The sequence below is a fragment of the Macrotis lagotis genome, chromosome 5 (genome assembly GCF_037893015.1).
Source record: "Macrotis lagotis isolate mMagLag1 chromosome 5, bilby.v1.9.chrom.fasta, whole genome shotgun sequence".
In the NCBI taxonomy this organism is placed as follows: Eukaryota; Metazoa; Chordata; class Mammalia; order Peramelemorphia; family Peramelidae; genus Macrotis; species Macrotis lagotis.
The window spans coordinates 117,518,026-117,533,697 of NC_133662.1; the positions used below are offsets into that span (position 1 = coordinate 117,518,026).

General features: G+C 32.1%; 1 protein-coding gene across 1 annotated transcript in view; it reads right to left on the minus strand.

Annotated features, from left to right (window-relative positions):
• The window catches only part of HS3ST5 (heparan sulfate-glucosamine 3-sulfotransferase 5), a 348,852-nt gene that overhangs the window by 290,218 nt on the left and 42,962 nt on the right, over positions 1-15,672 (minus strand). The gene's annotated exons all lie outside the window — the stretch shown is intronic.

A 15,672-nucleotide genomic window follows, 5' to 3' on the forward strand; every position in this document is an offset into this window, starting at 1 on the left:
TATGCAAAGACAAAATATGAGTAGCTATCACCTGAACTTTTAATAATTTTAGAGAAAGGACACTTTTTATTCTCCACAAATGTAGTTTTCTAGAAAAAAGTAAAAAAATAATTTCATAGGGACTGCTAAAACATAATCAAGTGACATTCACTGACCATACAATTTATATGTCTACCAAAAAAGAAAGGAATAAATAAAAATAAGTGCAGTTCTTTGTGAAGCCTCATGTGCATGCTTCTATTATGTAGCTTTGTTAGATGCAGGTCTTGCTTTTCTTGTCCCTCAGTGTTCCATATAGCTAACCATGCAGAAAGCCCTGATGAAGTCAGCAGTGGTGTGTGTGCAGAGGGAAGCCAGTTTTCTCAATGAAGGGACTTTTCATGAAATTCTAATGTCTAATTTTGATTTTGAGAGACAAGGAGAATAAAATCATTTTACTGTTCATATTTTTCTCCTACCTCTATTTCATGGAAAACTTATGCTTCACTGAACACACAGTAAATATAACTCAGTATCAGCTATACTTTTTTCAACTAGTTTGCCAGCAGTGTGCTAGAATACTCATGTCATAGACCTAGTTAGTTATCATAACTTGTGCTCACTGAAGTTTGCATGCTACTCTTTTCACTCACAGTTAACCTGGTAAACAAATCTCAATAGTAACTGTACTGATTAGACACTATAGTGCTTCTTGTTATTAGGAATTATTTTGAGTCTGTTCCTGATTCTAATGGGGGAAGATAGCATATAAAAGGAAAATGGGTGAAGGGGTTGGAGGAAAAAAGACAGTTGATCCACGGTGGCAAAATTTAGAGAGTGAAGTTTGAGACTGATCCTTAAAATTGAGTCCAGAGGAAATATCAATGGGAGAAGGAGGAAGCAGTCAGAGTGGTAGGTCTGGGCACGTGAAAAGCCTTCTTTCTCCCCACTCTAGTGGTCAACCCAAACTTATACTTTCTCTCTCTTGTACACGCACATGAATGTACATGTATGTATGTATGTATATATATATATATATATATTCCAAAAAAATCTTGGTGCAGTTTTCAATTTTCATCACTTCAAAAGTATAAATGCTGCAAATCTCTAAAAAATTATTTGAAAGTTTAGATATTGATACATTTTCCACTTATTTAGTTTTGTGAATTTTGAATAATAAAATTTTAATTTTAACAAGTTAGGGTAACCTGTCATTATACAGTGAGTGAACAACTATTTCTGAATAACATGTGTACTGGATTGGTAGAGAATGTCCTCTTGTTTGGTATGTATATAGCCTGAACTAGTTCCATTAAATATTTTTCTTGTGGGGTTATACATGCATCAGAATATGCTTTGGGGGGGGATTATCTTAAGGTCAGGACTATAAATGCAATTCTTTGAGTCACTGAACAGAAGATGATGAAAGTCTTATAGGTTTTGAAAATTTACTAGAGTGATGTATAGCAAGATAGTTGCTGTACTGAATTTTAATTTAAAAAATCAATATTTAAAAAGTATAAGTAATTAACATTTCAAAAATTTTTGTAAATTACTAGCATTTATGGTGTTTGAGCTATGAAAGCTTAAAACTGCACTGAGACTTTTGGGACAGTATATATAGATGCATATACATGTATAAATACAAATACATGTAGCTATATATTTTCTCATATATATATATATATATATTTATAATAAAATGGTGTCTTGGAGAGGTTAAATATATTGTAAAGGTTTACATATTCAGGAAGCAGTGATCAAGAGCTCTAAATTTTATTTCCCTTGACTTTAGCTTTCTTTCAGTTATACTAGAACATGAAATAGTTAAGAATCAATGACAAGATTAAGTGACAAAAATTAGTGATACAGAAAATAAATGTTATAGACATCTAGCACATTACTGTGGGAATAGTAGCTACAGCATCTTTTTTATGAACCTCTACATTAAATTGTCTATGATTTATTATCCTCCCTCTGCAAGGATTTTCATGAAATACAGCAAATCTTTACCCTGGATGGTGCTGGTGTTTTCTTACTCTGATTGCTTTATATAAAATATTAATATTTAGAGCATTTGAAAGTGATAGAGAAATCCTTGATTAATTAATGGGTTATTTTAAACATTCAGAATCAAATAAACTGAACAACACAGATTGAGTGGAAGCAATTGTCATACCAACATTAGGTTAACTTTATTACTATAATATAAAAATTCTTAATAAAAGATTGAAAGTGTATGAATGATGGATGTTCCACATTTCATATACATATATAGAGGTATACATATGCATATATTTATATGTAGAATTTTTCACAACCTAGGTTGCATTTTCATCAAAATATTGAAGTGAGAATCAGAAACAGAAGTACTCAGAAGCAGAGAACAAAGAACTGAAAATTCATCAAGTATTTCCATACTATATCACACATAAATTCTCTTTATTTACTTGAAGAAACTACAATGAATATACATAAAGAACCTTTGAAGAACCAAATCAATTCCTAAAATTCAAATGGATCTCATACATTTGGACACTCTTACCAATATTACAGATGCCTGTTCATTCTGTACAACTCTTATCCTTATTGTCCTTGTCTTCTAAATTTGTCTTTGGGTTCCTACTCAATAAAGTGCTTTTTCCTGACATTATAAAAGTACTAGTGGAAAACTCTGAATGTCAGCTTGTTATTTCTTACCCATGCATACAACTAGTCCATTTGCCTTTCCTATCATATACAACTCAGAAGATATCCAAAACAATATTTATAAGAAAAATATTATTGCCTTCCTTGCCCAATATAATGTCTTAATGAATGAATATAAATGAATGAAATAATGTCTTACATACAATGGAAAATATTGAAGGCCATATATAAATATTTCAATTCCCATGGGTAGAAAAGTTTCATTTTTTAGCTTTTCCCTCACTCCAACCACCATTGTGTATCATTTGAGTCAGTAATAACATCCCCTAGGGAACCAGTCTTTGGCAAAGTCTGCATTGATCATACTCTTCAAAAGTAGCTCTTATAGAAAATGCTATCCACATCTAGAGAAAGAACTATGAAGTCTGAATACAGCTCAAAGCATATTATTTTCACTGTTTTTTTTTGTTTTGTGGCTTTTTCTTTTTCTTCTGTTTCTTTTACAACACAAGTATGTGCTTCCATAATATCCCATCTATAACCTATATCAGATTGCTTCCATCTTGGGGAGGGGGAAGGGAAAGGAGGAGCAGGGAAAAATGTGTAACTCAAAATCTTATAAAAATGAATGTCAAAAACTATCTTTACATGTAATTGGAAAAAATAAAATGCTATTTAGCAAAAAAGTTGGTCACCATAGTCTTCAAAGCATTCAGTCTACTACTCAAAACAATCAAAAGAAACTAAAAAATCCCATACCAGTGGGTGTTTAGATGTCTGTCTAATAGATTAATGGATGGTCTTTTGGATGCTTTGTATATTCCCATATAGAAACTGAAAAAGACAGTTTCTGCATTTTGCCTCTGTTCCCTATCCATATTACTCCTTAGTTACATAACCTGAAATATGAATAGTAATTTCTGAAAGTAATTGCTGAAAAATTTGACTCAATTCTTTTTCTCTTGGGATATATAAACAGACAACACTTTCTTCATCAATAGGCCCTAAGGCAATATGTTTGTGGAGCAAAATTCCTTTAGAATTGTAAGCATTTTGAAAGTGCAGGGACTATTTTGTTTTGGTTCTTATAACACTAGCACCTACCACTATGCCTTACTGATGCATGAATTATTTGAATTTTCTATGCAGTTTCTCTCTTTATAGAGACTGCATTGAAAAATAAAAAAAAAATCTACAAGTCACAGAATGAAAGGATAATAGAATAACAGGGGTTTTGGGAGTTACTGAGAACAGAGATTAAATTTTTTGCTCAGGATTACATAGCTAGTAAGTGGCAGAGATGGGATATGAACTTTATTCTTCCCAACTCAGAGTCCAGCTCTCTACTCTCTACCTCTAAGTCAATATGAAGATTAAAATGACAAGTGACTTAAAAGCATAAGAATAATTAACCCTATTCCAAAATCATGTTTTGCCTCTAAATCACTAGATGATGAAATAGACCTAGAAAAGTTAAGCAATATGCCCAGGGCAACAAGGGTATATGTAGCATAGCCAAGATTGGAATAGAGATAATTTACATACAATGAATAATAATGTACAAGACTGTATTGTAGCTATTGAGTTATCCCCTTTTCTATCATTTCATTTCTCAGATCTATAAAAAACGAAGCAAGATTGATGGATTTAACTTTTTAGTCTCCTTTTCTTAACCCTGCTCATTTTCTTCTAGAGGTACTAATGTATAGTATTTTTAAAAAAGAGGGGGGAAATTAAGCAGAAGGAATAAAAGGGGGGAAAAGGGTCCTAGAAAATTCATTAAATAGATAAACCAGGTCCTCATTAATTACAAGTGGTATCATGCAGTAACCATGCTTTTATAAAGTCAAAAGATTTTTATTTCATTCCTAGGAACATCAACAATGATTCACTTCATATGACCGTTATTCTCTCCATGTTATGATTTCTGCATCTAAAAAATAAAAGTCATGGTGTCTTCCTTTGCAATCTCTCAAAGAAGAGCTATGGATACAAGATCTACAAAGTGTTTTGTGCTCTGGGAGTTGATTTATTCTTTATGTAGGAGACAGACTGCAAAGAGCCCTAGAGTGCACAAGAACCCTCCAGAGGCTAATCAATTGACGTACCCAAAAATTCTATTCAACATTGGTTGACCAAAAAAAGAAATATTTCTTCTACTATAGTAGAATACAAAAAAATAGAATCAGGTAAACATGAAAAATATCATCCTATTGCATATCATGGAAAATTATGTTATTAAGAAGACTAGACTAGGGCAGGACAAATGCATCACTGCTTGATATTATTGATCGAGGATTAAATGTTCAGATTAATTTCTATTGTTTGTCAAAACAAGTTCCAAACACATAATTAGCTCTAATCACTTACCAACTATTATATAACTGAGTCCTCATGTGGAATCAGAAAAATGTGAATTCAAAACCTAACTTTGCATTTCACTCTGTGAATTAAAGTAAGTCCTTTACTTAAAACTCCCTGGGCTTTATTCTGTTACTGGTAAAACAATGGAGTTGCAAAGATTAACTCTGAGGCCTTTTTAACTCTAAACCCATGATTCTATTATTGGTATACATAATTTGACATCCAGAACCTCTCATATTTAGAAACTACATGGAGGTCACTTTTCCATTTTTTAGGTTTCATATATCAGAGCAAATTTATATTTTATGTTATTTTATTTTAGATTTTGAATCTCAAGCAAAAGCTTTGTAAGCTTTGAGTTCCATTATCTTAGTAAATATATCAGGAATCTCAAATATTTATGTGTATCACCAGGAGAAAGAAATATTCCTTCTTTTGGGGGTTGTCTCAAGGATCAAGATAAACAACTTTTAAATGAATAGCAATCTACCATATTTTCTCTTAGAACTCTTGCAATAACACTCACTGTTTCCTAGCTGAATCAGCATAGTAAAACTATGTCCCTATAGATACTAGACAGAATCAGCTAAAGTGATTGAGGAATCCATAGTCAAAACCACTGAGTGACAAATGAATTTCACTAACCGTTGTGTGAATGTTTTTAATAATCCTGATGATTCTATATTACAATATTGCATATACACATTATATTTAACTTCTATCTATATAGACATACAGAGATACCATGCTAGGAGATTTTATGTAAGTTCACTGTAAACAAAGCTATAGTGGCTTAGTAGGATAACATGAAAACTGTTCCATTTCATTGTTTAGAACCTACCTTCCCAGACTGACACAAAACCACTCCTCCTCCTGCAAAATGATTGCCAAATTGGTCTTATTATTTTTTCTATCTGACATTCCATCTCTCCCTACTGAGCCTTACTTCTAAGTCCAGGTTGTTGTTTTTTTTGTCTCCACTATGTATTGTAATCCCTTTAAATCTTGGCCAACTTCTACAAGGTCTGTCCTGATCCCTCCTCTCCTCTCTCCAATTATCTTGTATTTACTTCATATATATTCTGTATTTACTTATTATATGTGTACATATTGTTTCCTCTCCATTGGAATGCAAACTCTTTGAGAGTAGTGACTAATGAGTTTACTTTCTAGCCCCATTACTTAGCACATTACTGATTATAAGGTATGGACTTTAAAAATTCTTTTTGAAGTTTTTGAAAGGTGTCATGAATACTGTGGTCTGTCTTGAATTATAGCCATTACTACTGAATATAGATGGTGCTTTAAATTTTGCAAAGCACTTTACATTTGTTATCCAATTTGAATCAAAGTGTTAAGGAAAGTAATATGTGGATAGATAGATAGATAGATAGATAGATAGATAGATAGATATAGATATATTAGCTGTTGACCCCATTTTCTATATACATGCACACACACATGAATTTCCAACAGATTTGATTCCTATCACCCTTCACTGAAAGACTCATGGATTTTTCTATTTGTCACTGGAGGTCTTTACAGATATTTAAGGATGTTTTGTTGATATCAATATAATCCTCATTTTATGGATGAGAAAACTAAGTCACATAACTAAAAAGTATCAGAGACAGGATTTGACCACAGGTCATTCATTCTACACTCTACATAATATACCATCTTCCCCTAAATTAGGACCAAAAGGATTCAATGACCATGATAGATATAACTCTGTCATGATGTGCTTAATTTTTTTTTGCAAGGCAATGGGATTAAGTGACTTGTCCAAGGTCACACAGCTGGGTAATTATTAAGTGTCCGAGGCTGCATTTGAACTCAGGTCCTCCTGATTCCAGAACTGGTGTTCTATCCACTGTGCCACCTAGCTGCCCCACAATGTACTTAATTTTAATAGGTAACCTCTTTGAGCATGAGTAATCTCTTTTTTCTTTAAATTCATTAAATACATAAATATACTTTTTTACATACAAAATTAAATATGGAATATCCATGGAAATACATATGGTGAATTTCTAGGAAACTGGGGGGGGGGGGACAAGATCTATCATTCATTTCTGTCCCATATGTCAAATTTTAAATTCCCTAGACATGAATGAAGAAGTAAGAGAACTTGAACTTGACCAAGATGTATTCTCTCTTCCTATCTTGTTTGTGTGTTCTTTTTTTATCATTCATGTCTTGAGCTAGGTTTTGATGCTCTAAATTGTCATAGAAAAATTCATTTAATTTGTTTAGTTTGATTTGGATTCAATTTTGTTTTTCAAATGTATCAAACTTCTCAATTACATCCCCAAACTGGAAAGATAGTTGACCTTTGCATACTTAATGAACTCAATGTTTACATAAGTCTTGACCTTTGTGTATTGTAGGAAATGTAATCACAAATATATAAATAGCTAAGCCCTAATCTTGACCCTTAGCTATTGACCTCAGTTTCTATACACACACAAATTTCTAACAGATTTGATTCCTATCACACGTCACTGAAAGACTCATAGATTTTTGCACTTGTCACTAGAAGTCTTTAAAGATATTTAAGGATGTTTTTGTTGATATCAATATGAATAGGATAAAAGATGAGTATTACTCCTACTCATCTTATCCACAAAATGAGAACCCTGAACAGGTCAATTCCCACAAGACATCCTGTTGGCTTAAGAGAAGAACAAATTGGGAATAGCATCCTGGAGAAGGCAACATTCAGATGAAGATGAATCTTTTCATGTGTGAGTCTTATTTCCCTCTGTCCAAATCAGAGTTCATCACACCCATAAATCTTATAAAATGACTCCTCTAATGACAGACAGACAATTGGCCTATGTGGCACACTGAAAAAATGGACTACAAAGATACACTAAATTCAGAGGCACCAAACTTTAGTTTTTCCATTACAACGTTTGCCTGTGATTCATGCTGGTGTATAAGAGCCACATATCCAGTTGTTTATAAGATCACTGCAAAAAGAATTCAGTAGCTGTAGGTATTGAACACATGCATCTTCTTCTTTCAATAGTTAGGATATATAGTCCTCTATATCAAAGCTGCAAGAAGACAAGACAGAAGCATAACATTTATTATAAAATGCTGATCTCACTGTGTGAAATAGCATGCAATAGGAATACCTGGTCATTTTTGCCGTATCATTCTCGGTGAGTCTTAGAAAAGAGAAGAGGAAGGATAAAATAAGAAAGTTTTAGTCTCTGTTTTCAGATATACAGCCATTTCCTGAAAATGATACGTGTATATTGGGGACAAGTACAAGAACTGATATATATAACTGCTTAGTAGGTACCTTATTTACCAAGAACAATAATTCCTTGAAAGCAAATTGAGGAAAGAGGACTATTCCAACAATTGTCATTTACAGAAAACATACTGCCTATAAAAGAAGAATATGACATATTTTCTTTACAATTCCCATGTTTGGCTTTCATTCAAGAAATCTATCTTAATGTAAACTTTTTTTCATAAATAATCTAGGATTAGAAAAATTATAGCCATAAAAGAATTAAACCACTTTAAATGACTGAAAAAAGTTACCAAGAAACTTATGATTTTTTTGAAATTTTATATTTAAGTAATGACAGAACCAATGTTCACAACTTATTTTTCCCCATGTAAATTCTTAATAATAGTTCTCCATGGTACCTTTTGACAAAATAAAAGCTCCCTCTAGTGGCTAAAGAAGAACCTTTACATCTTTTTTTTTTTTTTTTGAGTTTGCTTAGGTCTTTTTTAGCCTAATGGTTGGATGCATCTCAATTCTGTTGCACTTTTAACCCAAGAAATTTAGTGATCTTTGAAGGATTATGATTTATAAACAATAAAATGGTGTCATTAGATGTTTTTAATAATCTTTTCAAATTTTTAAAAAGCTTACTTTGATATTTTGCTATTTGCTTAGTTGAATGAGTGCTTAATGAGAAATATAAATGTATATATTTATATCCATAAATTTATATTTATCACATAACATATGAATAATCCAAAAGTAAAGACATGTTTTTTTCTCAAAAAATATGGAGGGGATATTCAATTTCTGCCTAGATAAAAATAGCATCCTAAACTATAACTCAAGTTCATTTTTGTATCACTACATCTCTGAAAATCATTAGATTATTTTAGTTCCTGATTTCACATCTATAATTCTTCAATGGACTATCTTGAAATATATTTTATATTACAGCTACAAGCTTTTACTCATCAATGTGATTATAAACTAGAAACTCTCAATTCACTTTCAAATATGAGTTGGTGAAAGAAAAAGACCTAAATATAAAAAGGAATGGCTCTACCAACTGCAGGTGTAGATGCTATAAACTAGCTTTATTAGAGAGATGCACTTAAGTTAAATGAAAGAGTATTAAGCACTTGGCAATCCAGGAACACCATGTGTCTAATATATTTTGAGAGAGGAAGAAGGTTAACCCTATCTGTATTTTGCTAAGTCATGAAGAGAAGCGTTGAGCATCAATGCGCTCCTTCTCACCTGTTCAAACTGCATCTCATTATAATGTTGCTTCCCTAGACTCACTGTGTAATTTCTTTCCCATATCCACCCTAGCATGTTAGGCATCTCAGGAGAGGTAGTGACAAGCAACAACAGGAGAACCATCAGGGAAAACAGGATTCCTTGCATTAGAAAGAACTTGGCTTATACAAACAAGCGGGAGACACTGGACTAGCAGAACATTCATAGGTGACCCTATGACCCAAGATTTGCATTTTAGGATGCAGGTAAATTTGGATCAATGAACTAAAAACAATGTTAGATAGAGAGGAGACTACAGTATCATGTGATTCAATATCCCAATTTTGCTCTCAAAGAAAATAAACCCTAGAGATCCTAGCTCCCAAAGTTTTCTTTCTATTTCATTATATTGATAGGTATTGAAACATATTTTCTATTGGAGAAGCTCCTAAGAGAATAGCGATTTCATGGGTCATGGAGATTATCTCTAAGCTTTAAATGATAAACCCATGGTTCATTACATACATTCAACTAAGAAATTTGTTTTCATATGTATATGATATTTTTGTCATTTAATAGTACTTAGAGACGCAAAGAGATGTAGAGGAAAAAAGAGTCAGTCAATTTGGGTTTGTCTCATTTCTATTGTCAGTAATGTGACATTGGACATGTCCCTTATTTCTCAGTTTCAATTTTCTCATCTGTACTGATGTGAGAAAAAGCATCTTTCTAAAGTGCTCTCTAACTATAAGTAATTATAGATAGTATTTCCTTTTTAACTATTATAGTTATTTCTGTACTTTAAATATAGCATTTTAAGATTTGCAAAATGCTTTACTAATAAGCTTATTTTATTTTCACATAATCCCTGGATGGCAGGTGCTATCATGATCATCCCTATTTTATAGATAAGGAAACTAAGGCAGAGTTCCTCAGCCACTTAATATTTATTAAATGTATTCTGTATGCCAGGTACTCAGGGTCACACAGCTAGTAAGTGTCTCAAGAAAAAAAATTGACTCCAATACCATTGCTTTATTCCCTATGCCATCCAGCCCTTTCTATATGTAATACTTTATTTAACAAGTACTCTCCTTCTTTCTTATTTGAAACATACTTCTCCAAAAATACTTAGGATTTCACAACTAGAATAACTCCTTTCAGTAAAAGAAAAAAAAATCTTCCAAAAAGCTATACAAAATGAAAAATTTCATGGGAGTACTGAGATATAATGTCAAAATAAAGCTAAAATATGGATTTGTTGATATTAAATATAAAATGTTTTTGACAATAGTGATAAAAATAATTTATACTTGAAGACTTTTATTAAGCAATACATAACATAACCAAATTTTACTTTGACTTGTTATCTCTATGTAAAGGTAAAAGGTGCAAAGAATTTGCATTTAAATTTAAAAAGGAGATGAATTGGTATTTACTTGTGAGAAGTGACTTGATAGATAATAAAATATTGATAGCAACATAACAGAGAAAATTGTACAAACTACCATTTTAATTAATAACAATGTGAGATGAATTTGAATTCACTCAATGGGTGGCACCCTAATTTACCTGTGCCTATATTATTCTCAAAGAGAATAATCTATTTTAACTATATAAGATTATATATTATCAATATGTAATAAAAATTCTACATGAATTAACTAACTTCTAGCACCAAGCTAAGCATAGTTGAAATTCCTGTAAGAAAAGGAATATGCATATGATGAATGTGAAGAAACAATATTAGGAGTGAATTTTAAAACAATTTATTTGAAAGATGACTATGGTATTCATAGACTGAACAAGAAGTAAAAGTTTCAATTAATATTCAGAAAGAATTGTGATGGGTTTGTTAAGTGTGCTTAAATAAAAGATGAATAAGAGGAATAAAAGAGTAGCATAAGCCTATGCTTAATGATGTTCTTTAGAATATGGATCACTGTTCAGTTAATTTTATTGTATATTTTTATTGTGGGGATACACCCAATATATGGTTGCACTGACAAATATAAATGACATTTATCATAAATAATCAAACTTCTATGATAGAGGTGACACAATCATGATGGATTAATGTATTTATTTACAAAATCTATCAGTGAAAGGAAATATCCAAGAAATGGATAAATTTTATGGATGATATTAATATTCTCAGCGGTTTGAGGGCTGTTATAATAACTACTGACTGATATACCCACATTTGGATCTTTATAAAATCTTTACAAGATTATTCTGCATCCATATTACAAGCACATTTAATGAAAAAAATGTTATAAGGAACAACTAGACTTTTGCAGTCTTCTATAAGAGTCCACATATTTATAGCTTCATAATAAAATGATACAGAGGGGCAGAAAATATAAGATCACACTATGTTAATTATCTGTTGGTTAAAAAGATGTAAACAACACTAGATAAGATATAGCTTTTAATTTTCTTCACTCACAAGATATCAATCTCTCATGCAAATTTTTAAAATGTACAATATTCCTTGACAAACTCAAAAAAGAGATAATTCTATTTAAAGAAATTCTAATTATTAATTTCAAGCAACACATACAACAAATAGTTGTATGTTCACCAAAGATGTTTGATACTGTCAAGGAAATAATATACTAGATCCAAATTGAACAGAGAAAATTTTGAATATCATTAAACCTTTGAGATTAGTCTGACAATAGTATAGAAAAACTGTGAAGATGAAAAAATCCACCCCCCCTCCTTTTTTAAGATTAATACACTGAGCTAGATGACAAGTTGCCTGTGTATATTGTGTGTGTATAATACATACATATATATATATATATATGTATGTGTGTGTGTGTGTGTAATATATATATATTACACACACACACACATATATTTGAGTGTTTATGTGTACATGTTCTATATCTGGACAGGCACTGTGAATAGAACATCAAGGTCAAAATTGAACAAGAAGGAAAAATGGCCATATTTCTTTGTAGTTCAGACAGAGAAAGTGATAACAAAATGATAGCTTAGGTGTTTAATGTAAAAAGGCCCTTGAACACCTAGAGAAAAAGAGCCAGTGCAATAAGAATAAGCTTCCACCTTATTAAGAATAAACTTCCTCCTTGCCTCAGAGACTCCATCATCCATGAAGACATTGCTCCAGTACCATTTTCTGCCTTTTAATTTTCTTCCAGATTATTAGTGCCCCTCTGCCTAATGTACATTGTATTAAATGACTTCATATATACATATATAAATACATATAAATTGTATGCGTATATTTATTAATATCTTATATTTTTGCTCAACACATTTATTCATATACATCTTTTTCATGTTAAAATGTAAATTCCTTAAGAGCATTGTGTCATTCTTCGTATGTTTTATTTTGATAGATGAGATTTGCTTTATCCTTTTCAGGATTTCATAATATTTTCAAAATTCCTCATCACCATCCTCACTCATACACCTTATTGTCCCTCTCCTTCTTTCTACCATTACTCTCTGTATTATCTTATGCTACTAGAATATAAATTCTTTGAGGGAAGGTACTGTCTTACTTGCATTTGTATTACCATGTCTTGGTACAGTGGCTGCCACATGGTAAGCACTTAATAAATTATCTATATTTGTATGCATGCATACACACTTAAGTACACATTGGCATCTTTGCATACAGATGCTTGCCTAGCACTTTGTTGATTGATTGGGTGAAATGTCTGTGAAGGTTTTGTGGAAGAACAGTTTATAGAGTAAAATATGCACCAACAGAAAGAATATCCATATAATAAAATAACCGGGGAGGCTAGGTGGCGTAGTGGATAAAGCACTGGCCTTGGAGTCAGGAGCACCTGGGTTCAAATCCAGTCTCAGACACTTAATAATTACATAGCTGTGTGGCCCTGGGCAAGACACTTAACCCCATTTGCCTTGCAAAAACCTAAATAAAATAAAATAAAATAACAGACTTAAGATAACCAAGTTTCACCATAAAAATCATATGATAATATATTTTTTGGTAAATCAAAGTTGATATTTCACTTTAGTATTTGTATCTTTGATAAGATGTCTAACACATAGTAGGAACTAGTGAAGCACTCTTTGAATGATTTCCTAGAATCAATGACTCCTCATAGCATACTTATTCTGATGCCTCATCATGTCATGGTATTGACCTGGGATTCTTGAAAATTATGGCAACTCAGTACAGACTCAAAGTAAGTCTACTGATATTGGACCCACCCAGTGAAGTACAGAATAACTCATTACCATGAGAATATATGATAAGTAAGGCATTTTTTGTTTGCATCTTTTTCTTTTTTTCTTTTTGGTCATGAAAACCTATAATAGTTCAGGTGACCTAGGAAAATTATTGGGTCTCAATTTATTAGTCTGTACTGTAAGGAAGTTTAAATAGATGAACTTCCCATCTAAATTCTATGATTAGGTCTGTAGCAATGGAGGTTGTTGCCACACCAATGAAATCAATTATTCAAGGTATCAAATTGAGAGTAACAGGTAGGAGGCAAAATGCAATACCGGTCAGATCTGTCTACTATTTATTTACCTAAGCATTTTTTTAAAAAAGTTATTTAAGGCAATGGGGTTAAGTGGCTTGCCCAAGGCCACACAGCTAGGTCATTATTAAGTTTCTGAGACCGGATTTGAACCCAGGTACTCCTGACTCCAGGGCCAGTGTTTTATCCATTGTGCCAACTAGCTGCCCCACAACTAGTTAATTATTAAGTGTCTGAATCCAAATTTGAACTCAGGTCCCCTTGACTCCAGGGTCAGTGCTCTACCCACTGTGCCACCTAGCTGCCCCCTATTTACTTAAGCATTTTAAGGAAGAAGAGTTTCCTCACTAAGAATTACCTCTTTTGATTGTATTGTCACCCTTTTGAATGGCATTCAAGATGAATCAGTAAATCTTTATTAAGATCCTATTTTGTGCTAGTTGATGTTAGGACAAAAAAAAGAAAAAAAAAGTTGTTTTTTTTTCCAAAGAGTTCACAGTCAATACAGTATGCAAAAAATTGTAAACAAACAAGTTATATAGAGATAGATTAGAGATCATTTAAAGGGAAGGTACCATGATTAGGAGAACCAGGAAAGGCTGTCATTTACTGACTTAAAGACTTGGGAAATCATTTAAACTCACTTGAGTCTCAGTTACTTTTCTATAAAGTGAAAAGTTTGGTCTAGATGATCTCTAGATTCTTCCAGTTCTAGATTCATGACTCTATGAAAAAGGACACATGATCTTGAGTCAAGTGAGGGAGGAATAGACTATCTAGTCCAAACTAATGAAACCCTTTCCCTAGAATCAAAGATCTTAGAGTTGAGAAATACTTTAGAGAGAATGGTACCATAGGGGTAATTCTTCTATCATACCCTGTGAACAAGCATAGAAGTGCACTTGAAATAAACACTGATACTCTTGATAGTCAGCTATCTGGAGTAGTTTCAAATGATAAAAATAGGGTAAAATTTTCTCCAGGTAGGAATAAACATGGATTTCCTGCACACATACTTTACACCTTTCCTTCATCCCAGAATTAAACTATGTAATTTTCTAGGAAACAGAAAATAAATTTGATTTCATGGCCAAAATACAGAAAAAAGCACAAAATCCATTTAGTTATTATTAAGGATAGTATACTTAAAATGATTCAAGGTTGGAAAATATTTGATAATGCAAAAATAGTTAGTTTCTATGCTATTAAAAATTCAGAACCCAAATTGAATGCTTTGCAATTACATATCAAATCATTACTTAATAATGTAGCACAGTAACCTGCATATTTTCAAATATTATATAGCCTATGCATTGAACTTAATGTTAAAAATCTTTAAATGTATCCTCCTTGTGAATTGCATTTCACATTTTCAAAATGTTCAGTAATTCAAACATAGATGATTCTCTTGGCATGAGCCTTCCCTCCATTAAGGTATATCTTATAATCATTTTGTGTTATGATAGCTATAGTGGACAAACTTCTGGGGATGAATCTCCTTAAACTTGGATAACAGGATGAGTCTTGCTTAGAATATCAACTACAGTGTCTATGGACAACTAGGATTCTTCTTGATTCCCAGAAGCCTTAAAAATGTTGCCAGAATTGAATCTTTATAGATAAAGCATCTGAGAATTTATTCAATGTCATTATAAGGCTTCAGAGAAGGATTCCATGGAAGAAATTAAAATACAA